Source organism: Alexandromys fortis, unplaced genomic scaffold (assembly GCF_014885135.2).
Source record: "Alexandromys fortis isolate MF-2015 unplaced genomic scaffold, M_Fortis_MF-2015_v1.1 scaffold_40, whole genome shotgun sequence".
Classification (NCBI taxonomy): domain Eukaryota; kingdom Metazoa; phylum Chordata; class Mammalia; order Rodentia; family Cricetidae; genus Alexandromys; species Alexandromys fortis.
The window spans coordinates 8,320,225-8,335,825 of NW_026067966.1; positions in this window are offsets into that span (position 1 = coordinate 8,320,225).

Here is a 15,601-nt window from a genome sequence, read left to right on the forward strand (position 1 = left end):
ATGACCCTGATGATGCATGGAAGGAGAGAGGTAATTTCCAGAAATTTGAGGAAAACTTGAAATGTCAAATATTATAATTGTGGCAAACAAGGTCACCTTAAATAGGATTGGAGAAATGATGTTACTAGAAACATTTTTTTCTAAGCATAATCCATTCACAATGTCCCTCCCTTCTTGTTTATGCAGAAGATATGGCAAATGCAGTCATTGAAGTAATAAATGTAGGTCAACAAGGAATAGTCAAGGTAATCCTTTGCCATTGGGAAAATCCATGAGGGGCCTCTTGCTGTCCCCTATGTCAAAGTGGGTTAGTCATTTCCTGCCATTGTAGAGGAGCCTCCTTCTCAGAGCAGTTAAAGAACCTAATGTCTATTATAAGAAATCATACTGCTCTGGATGACAGACTAGCTATAGAAGAGAGAACAAAAAATTCAGGAGAAACCATAAAATGAGTATTTTGGCAAACTTCTATAAAGAAAAAAAAGACCAAAGTTTAAAATTACAAATAAATGACATCGTCATTGAAGGTCTGTACACAGATGCAACAATAATTTCTTCAGAATCTTGGCATCCAAATTGGCCTCTTCAGGAAGTAAATGTTCAGTTTTTAGAGATCAAAACTTATCTCAGGTAAACAAAAGCACAAGATAGGTTGAATGTATGAGGCCAGAAGAACGAAGAATATTAAAACCGTATGTGGCTAACATAGCAATGAATTTGTGGGGATGTGATTTGCTACAGCAATGAAATGCTCAAATTAATATTCCCCCAATCTTAGAAACAAACCAAAAATTAACATATGTTTCTGGGAAAATATTACAAGATACTATAAAAAAAAAAAACAGTCACTACTCAGGTTGTACAAAATCAGGGCACAACCAGTTGCTAATCTTCTAAAGGTACCAACAGCTCTACCTTTAAAATGATTATCAGAGAATTATACAGACATTAAAGAGACCACAGTTGCCAGCCCAGAATACTATACCCAGCCAAACTTTCTATCTCCATAGAAGGACAAAACAAGACATTCCATGACAGAAACAGACATAAACAATACCTAGCCACAAACCCAGTACTACACAAAGTGGTACAAGGAAAACTCCAACCCAAGAAATTGTCCTCATCAACATAAACACAGACAATAGATGATCTCACAGCAGCAAATCACAAAGAATGAGAAACACAGAAAATATCATCACCAACAATGAAAACTAAAATAACAGGAGATAGCTATCCTCATCATTAATATCTCTTAATATAAATGGATTCAACTCATCTATAAAGAGACTCGAGCTAGCAGATTGGATATGAAAACAGAATCCATCCTTCTTCTGCATACAAGAAACATACCTCAACCTTAAAGGCAGGCATATCCTCAGAGCAAAGGGTTGGGAAAAAATTTTCCAATTAAATGGACCTAAGAAACAAGCTGGCATAGATATCTTAATATCTAACGAAATAGACTTCAAACTAAAACCAATCAAAAGAGACAAAGAAGGACATTTCATATTAGTCACAGGAAAAATCCATCAAGAGGAAACCTAAATACTGAACATCTATGCCCTGAATACATGGACACCCTCATATGTAAAAGAAACACTACTAAAGCTTAAGTCACACATTAAACCTCACACACTAATAGGACGAGATGTCAACATTCCACTCTCACCACTAGACATGTCTGTCATACTAAAAATTAACAGAGAAATAAGGGAACTAACAGATGTTATGACTTAAATGGACTTAACAGATATTTATAGAACATTTCATCCAAACATAAAATAATATACCTTCCTTTAAGCATCTCACCAAACCTTTTAAAAAACTGACCACATACTAGGTAACAAAACAAACCTCAAGAGATATAAAAAAAAATTGGAATGACCTCATGTATCTTGTTGGATCACCATGGCTTAAAATTAGAATTCAATAGCAATACTAATTCCAGGAAGTCCACAAACACATGAAAATTAAACAATGCTCACTTGAATCATCAAGGAAGAAATGGAGAAATTTAAGACTTCCTAAAATTTAATGAAAGAGACCACAGAACATACACAAATTTATGGGACACAATGAAAGCAGTGTTAAGAGGAAAGTTCATACCACTAAATAAAGAAGCTGGAAAAATCCCACATTAGTGAATTAACAAAAACATTTGAAAACTTTAGAACAAAAAGCAAACTCACCCAGGAGAACTAGATGGCAGGAAATAATCAAATTGAGAGCTAAAATCAACAAAATAGTAACAAACAAACAAACAATACAAAGACTCAAGGATACAAAGAGTTGGTTCTTCAAGAAAATCAACAAAATAGACAAGCTTTTATCCATACTAACCAAAATGCAGAAAGTATTTGAAAAAAATTGAAGATCTCCCATGTTTTTGTATAGGTAGGATCAACATAGTAAAAATGGCAATCCTACCAAAAGCAATCTATAGATTCGGTGCAATCCCCATCAAAATCCCAACACAATTCTTCACGGAACTTGAAATAACAATAATCAACTTCATATAGAAAAAAAATCCAGGATAGCAAAAACAATCCTATACAATAAAGGAACTTCCAGAGGCATCACCATCCCTGGCATGAAGTTATATTACAGAACTACAGGAATGAAAACAGCTTGGTATTGGTACGAAAACAGAGATGTTGACCATGGAACTGAATTGAAGACCCGGATATTAACCCACAAACCTATGAACACCTCATTTTCGACAAAGGAGCAAAAATTATACAATGGTAAAAAGAAAGTATCTTCAGCAAATGGTGGTGGCATAACTGGTTCTCAACCTGTAGAATTAAAATAGATCTTTATCTGTCACCACGCACAAAACTCAAGTCCAGGTGGATTAAAGGACTCATTATAAGTCCAACCACACTAAACATGACAGAAGAGAAAGTGGGAAGGAAGTAGCCTACAATACATGGGCATACGAAACCACTTCCTATGTATAATTCCAGTAGCACAGACAATAAGAGCAATAATGAATAAATGGGACCTCTTGAAACTGCAAAGCTTCTGGAAAGCAAAGGACATGGTCATTAAGACAAAAAGGCAACCTTCTGAATGGGAGAAGATCTTTACCAACCCCATATCAGACAAAGGTCTAATCTCCAAAATATATAAAGAACTCAAGAAACTAGGCATTAAAATTGTAAATAACCCAATTAAAAAAATGGAGAACTGAACTGAACAGAGAATTCTCAACAGAAGAAGTTCAAATGGCCAAAAAATACGTAAGGACATGTTCAACTTCCTTAGCTATCAGGTAAATGCAAATCAAAACAACTTTGAGATACCATCTTACACCTGTCAGAATGGCTAAAATCAAAAACACCAACGATAGCCTTTGCTGGAGAGGATGTGGAGTAAGGGGTACACTCATCCATTGCTGGTGGGAATGTAAATTGTGCAACCACTATGGAAAGCAGTGTGGCAGTTTCTCAGGAAATTTGGGATCAACCTACCCCAGGACCCAGCAATACCACTCTTGGGAATATACCCAACAGATGCCCAACCATACTACAAAAGCATTTGTTCAACTATGTTCATAGCAGCATTATTTGCAATAGCCAGAACCTGGAAACAACCAAGATGCCCCTCAATGGAAGAATGGCTAAAGAAAGTGTGGCACATATACACATCAGAGTATTACTCAAAGATAAAAAATAATGACACCTTGAATTTTGCATGCAAACGGATGGAAATAAAAAACACTATCCTGCGTGAGATAACCCAGACCCAAAAATATGAATATGATATGTACTCACTCATCACTGGATTCTAGCCATAAACAAAGAACATTGAGCCTATAGTTTGCAATCCTAGAGAAGCTAAGTAATAAGGTGACTCCAAAGAAAAACATATATAGATCCTCCTGGAAATTGGAAGCAGACAAGATCGCCAGGCAAATGTTGGGAGCATGAGGGTGGGAGTGGAGTGGGAGGAAGTGGAGAGGGGGAGAGAGAAGGGAGAAGGGGAGGGTTGGTGAGAGCTTGGGGGAGTGGGTTGGTTCAGATGGAGGAAGGATGGATATGGGAGCAAGGAAGAAAATTTTATTTTAATTAAGGGAGCCATTTTGGGATTGGCAAGAGACTTGGCTCTAGAGGGGTTCTCAGGAGTCCATGGGGATGTCCCCAGCTAGAACCCTGGGCAGTGGAGGAGAGGGTGCCTGAACTGGCCTTGTCCCGTAGTCAGACTAATGACTCTCTTGAATATCACCATAGAACCTTCATCCTGTGACAGATGGAGATAGAGACAGAGACCCCACATGGGAGCACTGGACTGAGCTCCCAAGGTCCAGTTGAAGAGCAGAAGGAGACAAAAATTGAGCAAGGAAGTCAGGACCAAGAGGGGTTGGTCCACCCACTGAGACAGTGTGCCTGAGCTAATGGGAGCTCACCAAACCCAGCTGGACTAGGACTGAATGAGCATGGAATCAAACTGGACTCTCTGAATGTGGCTGACAACTGGGGCAGACTGAGGAGCCAATGATAATGGCACTGGTATTTGTCTCTACTGCATGTACGGGCTTTTTGGGATCCTATTCTATTTGGATGCATACCTCCACCTCCCTAAGCCTGGATGGAGGTGGGAAGGCGTTTGACTTCCCACACAGGGTCCCTTGCCCTCTCTTAGGACTGGAGGAAGAGAGGGGAGCAGGAGGGAAGTGAGAGGAGGGGAGAAAGTGGAAATTTTGATTGCTATTATTTATAAAGTAATAAAAAAATAATCTGCTGAGAAAAAGGAATACCAAATAAGTTTAAATTGTGCACGGTAAATTATGGTTATTATTGAATTCTTGACATGGACCAGTGTGGAAAGTCCTTCTGTATGTGTGTTGCTTTTATTGGTTCATGACTAAAGAACCTGCTTTTGGCTAATGTCTTAACAGAGTATAGCCAAGCCAGAAAAGATAGAAAGGGAGAGTGGCAGAGTCAAGGAAACATCATGTAGCCCAGCTGGAGACAGTCTCCGGGGACAGAACTTTGGGTGGTAAGCCACAGCCGTGTGGCGATACACAGATTAAAGAAATGGGTTGAATTAAGATATAAGCGCTAGTCAATAAGAAGCTAGAGCTAATAGGCAAAGCAGTGATTTAATTAACACAGTTTCTGTGTGGTTATTTCAAGGCTGAGCAGCCAGGAACAAACAAGTGGCTTCCTACAACAATGGACTGTGCATCCATTTTATTTTCCTACTTTGGGAACACTTCATTTTTTCAAGAGATAAAGATATATAGAGGCTTGAGTGAGAACACATAAGTAGAAAATACAGGTCCTTGTGGTCATTCTAAAACTGCAGAAGTAGGAATCAACCCTACCTATGGGATTGTCTGACTTGAACTCAAAGGATTGGCCAGAAAAAAGCACAGTTTCTGCTGCCATACTGACCAGAAAATTCATGTTCATTTGTCCTATGATGGGAAGTTAGTCTTAAAGGAATTTAACAGTCTAAACTGCTCCCATTACATTTAATTCATGGTGTCCTGTGTGAGTAAAAGATATGATTGGACCTAGAATTAGAATTAATAAATTCTAATGTTGATTTTTTAAAAAAATTCTCATTGAAGAAATCCAGCTTTACAACCCTTTGCAGTTCTAAGATGTTACTCTTGATATCTTACCATCTGGCCTTTAAGATATACCACTTGGATCATCTTTCACAGAGTGACCTTTAACCACTCAGAAGCTGAGGTGAGGATGACTCCAGGGTTCTCAGATTGCCTTCTGAGAATAGACAAGATATAAAGTAAGTTCAAATTGAAGATAAAGTCTAAGAATCTCCATTCAACTGGGTGGATTTTTACCTAAATAAAGCAACAAGCTCACTCCTCAAAACAATTCTGCACAATAAAGGAACTTCTGGAGGAATCACCATACCTGACTTCAAGCTCTATTAGAGAATTATAGTAATAAAAACAGCTTGGTATTGGCATAAAAGCAGGCATGTGGTATGGATCAATGGAATTGAATTGAATAGCCTAATATTAATCCACACACCCATGAACACCTGATTTTTGACAAAGAAGCCCATATTGAACAGTGGAAAATAGAATGCATCTTCAACAAATGGTGCTGGCATAACTGGATGTCAACATGTAAAAGAATGAAAATAGATCCATATCTAACACATGCATAAAGCTCAAGCCAAATAGATCAAATACCTTAGCATAAATCCAGTCAAACTGGACCTCACAGCAAAGAAAGTGAGAAGTAGCTTTGAATACATTGGCATGGGAAACCACTTCATAAATATAACACCAGTAGCAAGACACTGAGAGCAACAATCAATAAATGGGACCTACTGAAACTGAGAAGCTTCTATAAGGCAAAGGACACTGTCAATAAGACAAAACAGCAGACTACAGAATGGGAAAAGACCTTTACCAAGCTCATATCTGACAGAGGGCTGATATCCAAAATATATAAAGAACTCAAGAAACTAGACATCAAAATTCCAAAGAATTCAAAGTGTGGTGCAGATTTAAACAGAGAATTCTGAAAAGAAGAAACTCAAATGTCCGAAAGACATTTAAGGAATTGCTCTCCATCCTTAGCTATCAGGGAAATTCAGATCAAAATGCCATCTTACACCTGTCAGAAAAGCTAAAATTGAAAGTACTGACAACAGCATATGCTGGAGAGGATGTGGAATAAAGGAAAAACTCCTCCATTGCTGGTGAGAGTTCAAACTTATACAGTCACTTTGGAAATCAGTATGGCATTTTCTCATAAAACTGGAAATCAATCGACCTCAAGATACAGCATTACCATTCTTGGCCAAATACCTAAAGGTGCACAATCATACCACATGAACATTTGTTCAACTAGGCTATTAGAGCTCCACTTCTCATAGCTAGAACCAGGAAATAACCTAGATACTCCTCAAAGGAAGAATGGATTAAAAAAAAATCAGGTGAATTTACCCAAATAAAGCATATCTGCATTAAGAAATTAAGCATGACTGTATTACACACACACACACACACACACACACACACAGAGTGCTGCAAAGAGCAGGAATGAAAATTAATTTCAAATGCACACTTGATTTTTTTAAAAAAGGCATTAAATTATATAAATCTAATATTAAGACATGATGTGTTTTGAGCTTTGCCTGGTTTCTCAGCTTTGCATTGTATAATATAATCTCAAAAAACTGGGAACACTCTCAATGTTTTAAAAATAAATTATAAATCAACCATAGTCACTTGTAGGGATAAGTCCGGCCCCTTAGGGGGCGTGTTTGCCTCAGGCTAATGTTTACCTATAAATCTGGCTTTGCTTCTGCTTTCCTGGTCTCCACCGGAAAGGTGGTTCTGTAAGTCTATTTCGCCATTAAAGCTGTATATATTTTTACAATCTGTCTGCGTTCGTTTACACCATTACAGTCCCTCATAGCCTCATGGATATTGGAGTTGTTAGATACACACATAAACCACACACACATATTTTCACGTGCAGTGTGTAACACGCACAGCAGGGGTAGGTGACAACGTTACAAAATATATATACTCTAGTCCACCTTCACAAAGAAGTGTGGAATTGGGTTAAATGGTCAGTTAGTTCAAGGCATTGTTTAGGCCAGACAAAAGAGACACATACAGAGCAACAATAAAAATCCTGATATGTCAGATAACAAAAACTGATATTGTAAAGAGGCATCTGCATTTTACACATAGTTGAATTATTGTGTCTTGATTCCATATATGTCAAACAGTGGTGATGATGATCACAATACTATCAATAATATTGATTGTCACTAAATATTTATTCTAGCCCAAATATTAGTCTTAATATTTAACTTGTGGTAAATTTATGGTTCACAGCATTCTAAGGTGCTTACTTGCTAATCATTACTCCAGTTTACAGGTGTGAGAGCTGGAACTGTGACTCAGCAAAAGGAATACTTGCCTGGATTTGATCACCAGCACCTCATAAACTAGGCATGGTTGTGTACAAATATAACCCCAGAACTTGGGAGATACAGCTAGAAATATTAGAAGTTCAAGGTCATTCTCTGCTACATATAAAATTTAAATATAGCTTGGGCTACATAAGTCCCTGCCTCAATAATAATAATAATAATAATAATAATAATAATAATAATAATAATATAAATTTATAGATGAAGCCCCGAGAAATTGAGTAATTTAACTCAGGATTATGCAGTGAGTGCTTTCCATTATGATTACTGATCCACACACATTTCTTAATTTAAAGGGTGCTTGCTGGATACCTACTTTGGCAGAGGATGTATGGGGTTGGTGAAAGGGATGGGTGGGGGTTGGGAGGTGGTCAAAATCTGAGGGTGAATCAGGTTAGGTGCCACCATTCCTTTGTCTAAATAAAAGGTGTTTAAGATGCAAAGTTATACTGAAGTCAGACAGTGGTGGCACATGACTTTAATCCCAGCAGTCAGGAGGTGGAGGCAGGTAGATCTCTGTGAGTTCAAGGCCAGCCTGGTCTACAAGAGCTAGTTCCAGAACAGGCTCCAAAGCTGCAGCAAAACCCTGTCTCAAAAAACAAACAAGCAAACAAAAACAACAACTGAAAAAAGAAGTTATACTGAAATCTGTTTTTTTTGAGTTTATCTCTTCTGAATCTGGTAACAAGGTGAACTGTATCTAGACTCAGTATTGGTTCTGGAAGAGTGAGGTTTGTGACCTGAATTTTACACCAAGAACTGAGAAGGCAGTTGAAGCCGTGGTTCTTCCTGTTAAGCTAGCAAAGCTATCAGACATCATTGAGAAGGATAAATTTTACCTTAAGTGATGATTAAAGATGTCAGAGACTTACTCATTGACCAGGGTTCTCCATGGTCACTGAGGGCAACATCAGTCTTCTGCTGTTAGGTCTAGGCCTGACAGGCTTCAGAATCTCCCAGGAATTAGGAGCTCGCTCATAGGAAGCCCAGCCTACCTGTTGTCTAGGCCATGTGAGGCAGTTGATTCCAGTGTCCCATGGTCCACAGTCTAAAGAGGGACTTATCAGCAGTTGAAGTAAAAAGCAGTCTCAGTGCCTAGTGCTTTCACTTGTGAAGCAAGCTCTGGGCAGAGATTCTTCTGTTCCTTCCATCTTCTTTGGAGGAAATGGAGGCACTACCAGGAGTTGACTTGTCTCTGTATTACAAAAGCCTTTTAATTAAACATTTTAAAATGTCATATTCTCCAGATGTCTGAGAATTTGAGGGCTGTCTATGGATGTATCTGAGTTACAACTACAAAGGCATTAGCACAGGATCTTTCTGGAGAGCTGGATCAAGGCTCAAAGGTTGTGAAGGAATGTTTTACCCAGTCCTCCAACTTGACTGTAACTGGTTTTATCTTACTTAGCAGGTTAGATTTATGCCTGAGAAAGAAAAAGAAGTAAAAAAAAATTCCTTTTGCAATATCTGAGGTAGGGGAGATTCTAAGCCTATAATCTCCAGCATACCAGAGACTAAAGGAAGACTGGATAGAGGCACAGGCTGCTTTTATAATCGATCAAACACACAAAGGCAGGCGCCAGAGCTACCCAGTCCTGGGTCTTTCGAGCAAAGCCAAAAGGCATGAAACCACAGCCAAGAAACAAATCCTTAGTCAGGGAAACATTGCTAGAAGTGGGGGAGGGGGCATACCATTCCTGCCGATTCTGTCAGTGTTAGATGGAGAGCTCTGGAGATCCTTTAGTTTGATGAGTGACCAGGTTGGAGGTTATGGGATTTTGGCTATTGTCAAACTGCCCACAGGCAGGAGGAACCGCCAGGCATGCCTGCTTAGTACCCCGGAACCAATGATATGATTCTGCACGAGAGGGAATTTGTCAGGTTGAACCAAATCATGGTGAGGGACAGACATGCCATGCAGGCAGTGCTTAGGTGAGGAGTTTATTGAAAGAAAAGGGAAGGGGAGAGAAGAAAGAAGTCCCTGCCCCCCTGGAGACAGGAATTGTGGGAGAGAGAGAGAGAGAAACTTCATCACCTCTTCAGGAGAACAGTGGGAAAAGAGCAGAAATGGGCTGAACTTGTCTCTTAAATGTATAGTCGGAGGCTGCTTCTTCATTTCCTGACCAGCCAAACCCAAATAATAATACTAAAGCTATATTAATTACAACACTGTTTGGCCAACAGCTTATGAATATTTCTAGGTAACGCTTACATCTCAAATTAACCCGTTTCTATTAATCTGTGTATCTCCATATGGCTGTGGCGTACCAGTAAGATTCTGTCTGGCATCTGTCTCTTTTGGCAGTTACATAGTGTCTCTTTGACTCTGCCTACTTTGCTTCTGTATCTCTGTTTGGATTTCCTGCCTGGCTTTACTCTACAAAGTCATTGGCCCGAAAAAGCTTCTTTAATAACCAATGGTAATGAAATATATTCATAGCATACAGAGGTGAATCCCATATCATCTCCCCTTTTCTTTCTAAATAAAAAGGAAGGTTTTAACTTTAACATAGTAAAATTAAATAAAACAAACAGATATTAAGCAATAATTATAGTTACAATATTTATATCTATTTTTTTCTTTTATTATAGCTATCTATTCTCCAACTCCATCAAAGACCCCAGAAGGATATAATATTACCTAAATAAACAGGAAGGGCATTGTAAGCAGCTTCACATCATCAGGAATATTTTGCATCTATGTACAGACTACATAGTGACAAAGCAGCCTTAAGACCCAGGGCTGGCTAGGGTACTGCCTGCGTGCCTCCTACCAGGTAACAGGGGTGAGCAAAATGCCTGAATTCTAACAGCTATTGTACACATTTTTATCCCTTTGTTAAAGCCCACACAAAATTTCACAAAGAAAAAGTCATTGATATTGAGAATCATTAAAAATGAAAATAAAAATGTGCTGGAGAAGGGTGGTCTTCAGTGTTGAAATGCTGGAACCATGTCAAACAACAATGTCACCATGTAGTCCATACCAGGCTCCTTTGGTTCAAGTTGCTGTATCTGTTACACCGTCCTTATAAAATCATTCTCTGGTCCTCATGATGCATAGCTCAGACCACACAGACCTGAAGGGAAAGATAACAAGCAACAGTGTCAAAATCAATGCCAGGGGTTAAATAAAATTGTTAGTAATTTATTTTTCAAAACAAAAGTGAAACAGTCAGTGGTTTATTTAAGGAGAAAAGTGACAACAGCAGTATAAAAATGAAAGCAATCTTATGATAATAATGTATTCATTCAGATGAATGAATTAGTCAAAGGGAACAAAGCTATGAACAAAGGGGGAAACATAAACATAAGGTCACGATGCTTAAGAATATTCATGTCAAAACATATAATAAGGAAGCGAAAGGAGAAAAGCCTAAGCTGTCTCTAATGATATAAACCTCCTACATAGAAAATCGGATGCAACAGAAAGGAAAAGCTCACTTAAACTATGGGCTTTGTCAAACATATGTCCACATGAAATGTTACATAGAAGTGTTTCTCAAATATGTAGACATTCCAGATTGTTTGAATTTATACATAATGTCAGTAGTCAAACCCAATCAAGCATGTATGTATTGGGATGATTGAGCAGAGTTAGATTCATGGACTAGTTAAAATGAGGGGAAATGTACACCGTAGGTGTTCTTGAATGGCTTCAGTAAGGTGTAGAAAGGAATTTGTAAGATTTTAAGTTTTGGATAGTTTGAGGCAGGATTCAGAAAAGACAGATTTTGCTTGGATGGAATGATGTCAGTCAATAGAGGTAACTATAGGGTTGAACACCATAGAAATTTTCATCTAGAATGTGAGGAGAATGGGGAAAACTAATACTCACTTGTATAGAACTAATTTGCTGGTTCTTCAGCATGAGTCGGGATATGAGAAGTGAGAATGTCAGATATTAGATCTGCATGTTATTCACATCGTTTATTGTGTGTGTATTGAATATGACCTTATTTTGTCTTAATTTATTGTGATTACAGAATATTTCTGATATTAATATTCTGGAAAATTGGTTTTGAGGCCTGTCTCTTGCATGCGGAGAGAAACTCCCATTTAAAAAAAAAAAACATCAGAATGGATAGAAAGACAGGAGAAATTATTGAGACACAGAAAGAAAAGGAGTCCCCCACTTCATTCTGAGATTGAGTCTCATACCAGTTGAGAATAAAGAATTCCACCACAATTAACATTTACTTAATGCCTTTATACTTCCCAAGCTGCAGCCCTGAGTTTTCTAGGAATCTCATCACAAATTCCCTTAATGGTAAAATGAGGTACCCTAATTCCCTATGCAACCCCAGGGGCCCTGGCTTTACCTTATGAACTTAAGATTTTACCTGAGGCAGCCCAGAGTCATCCTACGATCTCACTTATCAGAAATAGAGGAAAGAAAAGATTTTTAGGAACTATTTTAGATCCAACTTAAGAGCCAAAATAAAAAGGAAACATAACAAAACAGTGTGTATGAGTATTGCTAGGTCACTTATTAATAATTGCTACTCTCCCTTGAGAAGCAGGTAGCCACACTTCAGAAGTATGTTTTAATCTTTCCCAAAAGGTATCTGTTTCCTAACCCTGTACTGAAAATACAGGTTAAAAATGTCCTGTAATAAACTGCAACCCCATCCCCTACCTTAAGAAGCCTATTTTCACAGCTTAGAGTGTCCTCATCTTTCCCTGGAGACCCGTTCTCTTACTTCCATCCTTATAGTCTGTTTTAAAGGATGTCTTTAATAAGTTGCAGCTCTCTTAGGGATGCCCACACATGCTCTTGGGTGCACTCACTCTTCCCTAGTATGTCCACTAACCCTGAAATTCTTTCCTTCATTGAAGCCACAAATCCTGGTTTTGCCTGGACCAAGATCTCTGAAGGTACTGCCTTAGGCCAATGTCATTGACAGTTTGGTGTGAAGTTCTGTTTCTGTCCTAGTCACATCTGACACAGGATTCACTGATAGCTTAAATTCAGTTGCCAACCTTGATCTTCTGTTCTTATTGCTTTTCTCTTTCTTAAAGAAAATTTTTACCCATCTGTGCTAATACAACAAAAAAAACATGGGACTTGGTAATTTATAAATAATACAAAATCATTTCCCACATTTTTGGATGTTAGAAAATAGAAGTTTAAGCTGTGAGGCTCAAGGCTGCTTGGCTATATTGCTACCATGACAGGCTTAATTGCTACCAGTCAAAGAGTAGGTCTAAATTTCAGTTTACTCTAAGGCAATAACTGGTTCCAGGAAAGACCAAAACTGATATCATCCAGGGATCATCCAGTGGGGCAAACTCCTTCAGCCAATGTCCTTTGAGATGCTGGACCAGGTTGGGCATGGCCTTGAGTCATTCTTCAGGCAGAGACCTGATGGTATCAGGTTGCCTTGTCTGTCTTTTGCTGATCTGCATTCATTGGTCAAATGTTGTCCTTTGCCACACTTCCTCCATAATACAGAAGTTTAATACCTTTTATTTTGCCATTCCCAGAAGAGACATTATTTCGAGGAATTCCTTGTCTACAATCCCTTCTCAGATGTCCTGTTCTACCACAATTAAAACATTTTGGCATCTTGATTTCTCCTCATACCTTTGGAAATTGCTTCTCCTACCAAAACTGAATATCATAGTCAAATGTCTCAATGTTCATTGTGTGCAGGATCCATTCATTCATTGGCACTTATCTAATCTTTAAAGGCCCAAATATCATTTTGCATTCTAAGTTGGCATTTTCAAAAGCCAGAGATTCAATAAGTACTTTTCTAGACTTTCAATATGGCAGAAGTACCTTACTGACAGCTCTGGGATAGCCAGGTAGGAGCCGTGCACACCACCTCAATTCAGGGTAGCACCGTACAGCATATAAACCCTTTTAATCTGATTAAAAGCTAAATTTGCCAGGCAGCACAGTGCATAGTCTGGAAATATCTCTTTGTATGGTGGTAGGAATTGACCATGCTCTCCTGCTTGTGCACTCCTAGCAGACTTGATCCCTTCACCTGTCCAGGGAGGGAGCGCTGATCAGTGGACATGGTACCAGCTACTTTCCTCTTGACACCAAGTGGACACACAAGCACCCAGACCCAAAGTGGGTGGCAGCCATCAGTCCCAAAAGATTGGGTGACATTCTGTAGGTGGAGACCTGCTTGTGTGTTTCCCAGATGCCCAGACCTGAAATAATCACACAGAAACTCTATTAATTACAACACTGCTTGGCCAATGACTCTTGTGTATTCCTAGCTAGCTCTTACATCTTGAATTAGCCATTTCTATTATTTTATATTTTACCTCAAGGCTTGTGGTTTATTGGCAGGATTCCAGGGCATCTGTCTCCTTTGGTGGCTACATGGCATCTCTTTGACTTCACCTACTGTCACTCTACATCTCTGTTCAGATTTTCTATCTGGCTTTACTCTGTTAAGCCATAGGCAAAAAGCAGCTTCTTTATTAAGCAATGCCAATAAATCATATTTATGAGGAATACCACATCACCACCCACTAGCAGACAAATCAGCATCCAAGAAAAAATACCTATCATTCCAACAGTTGTAGACAGAATCGTCAGATGCCTTAGCCCAGCATGTACCTATCCCCTTTCACCAGGAGATCCCTAGACACATGTCAGCCCACTGGGGATCCTAACACCTTGAAAATCCCCTCACCCTTCAAGTTCTAGTATGATTAAAAACCCCACCCCGCCTAGGATTGGCATTCTCTGATTGTACTGCTGTATCATGAACATGGAGGGTCCTAGCTCAAGCTTGGTTAAAGGTCCTTTGCTTTTGTATACCAGTTCGGACTCCATGTCAGTTTTGGGGGGACCCTATGATGGTGTAAGAGTTCCTTCTGTTTATGTGTTGCTTTCATTGGTTAATCAATAAAGAAGCTGCTTGACCTGGTAGAGCAGAACTTAGGTAGGAGGAGAAGACAGAGCTGAATTCTGGGAGGAAGAAAGCAGAAAGAGTCAGAGAGCCACCATGGAGATGCCAGGTCAGACATGCTAAATCTTTCCCGGTAAGCCATGACCTCATAGTGAGCACAGATTAATAGAAATGTGTTAAATCAAGATGTGAGAGTTAGCTAATAGGAGACTAGAGCTAATGGCCAAGCAGTGTTTTAATTAAGACAGTTTCTGTCTGATTATTTCAGGTTAAGCTAGCTGGGCAGCTGGAACAAGGGGCCCCAGTCCCTGTAACAATTGGTGCCTTCAACGTGGTCAAGTAACTCCATGTAAAACCTGAAAGGGCTTAAAAAGGAATTATAGACAAATATAGAGTTTAACACAGCTTTTTGCTGTTTGCTGGCGGGGTGCCGCAGAGAGATTTTCCTGACTCAGCAATAGTAGCAGGAAAAAAAGCTGCACCATTTTAAAACTAGGCTTCCTGGGCCCTGCCGCCAGTGCAAACTCCAGCTACGGATCATTTGTGGGCCTGGGTGTTTGTGTGACTACTCGGGGTCAGGAGGAAAGTAGCTGAGACCATGCCTGTGGCTAGGTTCTTCAACCCTGGGCAGGTGGCACGATCAGGTCTACTAGACTTGGGCAGGCAGGAGAGTATGGCAGATTCCCACCACCATACAGAGAGATGCTTCCAGGCTGCACAGTGCTCTGCATGGCAGATTTGGCTATAACGCTATGATCTGCCCATAACATTTGTGGGCTCATCCTGGA